Source organism: Papaver somniferum, chromosome 7, assembly GCF_003573695.1.
Source record: "Papaver somniferum cultivar HN1 chromosome 7, ASM357369v1, whole genome shotgun sequence".
Taxonomy (NCBI): domain Eukaryota; kingdom Viridiplantae; phylum Streptophyta; class Magnoliopsida; order Ranunculales; family Papaveraceae; genus Papaver; species Papaver somniferum.
This window is the reverse complement of record NC_039364.1, coordinates 11,660,042-11,663,040: the sequence shown is the minus strand read 5'-3', so window position 1 is coordinate 11,663,040 and position 2,999 is coordinate 11,660,042. Positions and strand designations below refer to the sequence as shown.

General features: G+C 35.6%; 1 pseudogene; it reads right to left on the bottom strand.

Annotated features, from left to right (window-relative positions):
• Positions 1–398: 398 nt before the first annotated feature.
• Positions 399–2,058, bottom strand: LOC113294105 (annotated as a pseudogene).
• Positions 2,059–2,999: the final 941 nt, after the last annotated feature.

The following is a 2,999-nucleotide window of genomic DNA, read 5'->3' as shown; positions in this document are numbered from 1 at the left end:
ATGCCACATATAAAAGATCCACGATCACCATTGGAGAAGCTCTTATCATCTCGTTGGATTTGCATTCAAAATTATTGCTACTTTTTTCGTGTGTTTAATAAAGTGACTCACTCGTGGAAACGATGTTTTATCGAGAATACTTGATGAGGGCAGCAGTTAGAAATACCATTCCTATCGTCGACAGTTCAGATGCATAGAGACAAAATTGTCTTCGCGAAAAAGAAAAAAAAAAGCGAAAACTCCAGCACATTTCAAAGCAAATTAATGCAACACGAAGTCAAGCAAATGCAAAATGTTACACAATTGTACTAATTGTTACAATTCAAATTACAACAAATTAAATAAATCAAATCACAACAATATCGTATCTGGAGTCACAGACTCACAAATCAGCTACTTATTAGTTGATAAAAGCACAGTGTTTCCTGATCTCACCAGTATTACCAGTCAGAACTTCAATAGTGTTCATTTTCTCCATGGACACGGCAAAATCCTTGAAGAAAGTGGGTCCATTGTTTGATGCTTGACTCCTAACGTAAGCTTTAGTCTCTGAGTCGTTAAGAAGAGCTGCATCAGATGTAAATAATCCACTTCTCTTGGCAACAAGCTTATAGTAACTTGAGTCGAATGTTTTGAAACTTCCTGGATCCATCTCTGCATTAGTCACGAAATCTTTGGGCTTGCATTTGCTCTTTAATCGAGGTACATATTCACTGTCCAATGAAGGGTCCGTATCTCCTTTGCCGGTGAAGTTGTACAACCTTTGTGAAAATCCTGCACCGTTGGCTATACCAATGGTATGTCCACCTGTTGATACATGCATTCGCATAAAAAGCAGCAATTAGTTTCCGAACCTCATACTTGATCATGATGAATACGGGTTTCAGAGTTTATGCCACAAAGTGATTCACAAATATATGTTTAATATACCTGATAAGACTGCAAGGTCTTTTGCATTTAACCCCTTTGATGCAAATGAAGCCTTCAATTGAGTTACATTGAAGAATGGTGGTGGCAGATAGATAAAAGCATCTCCAGTAGTCGATTCTCGCCCATCTCTTCGTCCAGTGGGTACATTCCACCATGGTCCTTTGATCTGTACAAATAAGTTCAAATGAAAACTATATGTTTAGACCATGTATGTGGATCAACTTATCCGTTCTTGTTAATCAATTAATTAGTACTTACCATAGCTACTGAATCTCTTGCAGACAATGCTAGAATGTCTGCACATGAAACAATTCCAGGGCACACTTTTTCGACTGCAGACTTTGCAGCATCGATAATATTGAAGCCTCTTAGTGATAAATTAGGAATTGCGGCTTTTTCTGTTTGATTTGTTCTTGTTGAGTTAAGAATAACAGAACCATCACAACCCTGTATATATATTAACAAAAATATAGATTACATTCATTATAGACACACATCATAACTAGTTAACTCAGTATTCATATCATCGATAGTAGTAGTAAAAAAAAATTATGGCGCTAAATATTTAAGCATACCCTGACAAATCAATCATGGAAATGCATCCTCAATAACGCAGCAGGGAAAGTAGGATTGAAGGAAACATATGAAGCGACTGTTTTGTGAATAACAGACTCTGCCTTGCGGCATGACTTTTCATAGAAACCCAATTTCAGTCCTTGCCCGTTAGTTGTGTCTATGACAAGAAAAACAAGAACCAAAAGTGACAGACACTTTAGAGTGCTACATATGACTGTTTGATGCTCAAGGAGTTCACCAAAGAAACTCCTAGGAGAGAAATGCAATGAATTGCAATGATAGAATAGTAGTACTGGTAACGATGAAGATGATAATAATTCATCATGTATTTATAGTACCACCATGAAGTTTCAAACTTTAGTAAATTTGAATGTTTCTCAATGGAAGTGCTCTCATGAAGTTGATTCAATGATTGATTGTGATTCAATGGCTTCTTACTTATTTCAGGTTAGGTAGAGAACAATATTAATTCTGCAATATAGAATGCTCACCGGACCACAAACATGATTTGACTTTAAACATATATTTAGGGTACTGCTGGCAAGTAACCATTTTCCTTTGAAAGATAACTATCAAAACTATGGACCATGTGTGATTAGAATTTTTTTAAGAGGAATCTAAAATTGGGATACAAGAAGATAGTGTTGGAGACTTGGAGTCAGACTACGAGTCAGTAGTAAGTCTGTTAGTGAATCGGAACCATGCAACTTCTCATTAGTCTAACTAAAGAATCATCTTGGGTATCAAGAATAAAATGTCTTGTATTTTGGTTTTGTAAGTATTTTGGTCTTGTTTCGCCACTGTATTAGACTACCAAGTGCAACAAAGTTTTCTGTGATACTGTCTGATCAAACAGAGTATTGCTTACATAAACCGAAAGGGTGTTTCCAACAAACCAATAAATAAAACCGATGACTTCGTATATTATGTAAAACGAGCAGCCAACTCCTAGAATATAATGTGGTAGGTAAGGACCGTAACATGATAGTCAACGACACATTAGGCTCTAGGTAATAGGTTGAAATTGTGATTAGGCAAAAATTAAGTTGAACATGGGGGAAGTGTTCGGATTATGTAAACTAATATTCAAATAATCGATTAGATTGGTAAACTAGCTACTAGGACAGCTCGATATAGACTTGGCCATTTTAGTTTTTATCCAATAATTAGATTCAACATGTTTAATTATAGGGTTGATATTGGTAGGTAGGTAAATGATTGACAACGAGGCGTTCTCGCCTTTAGGCTTTGGCTGAAGTCGGTGATGGAGTATAATTAAGAAAAAAATATGTTGGATAACTGGGGAAGTGTTCCGATTATATAAAACAATGATCAATTTAGCTTTTATTTTTCTGCAAGAAAAGCTGGAAACGCATATAAATGATCGAATATTTGATTTGGCATGTAGTTGAAATATGTAATTAATGAATAAATTTACTAATAGGATAGTTCTATGTATATCAAGCCGATTCCGAGAATAAAATTGAAGTGGC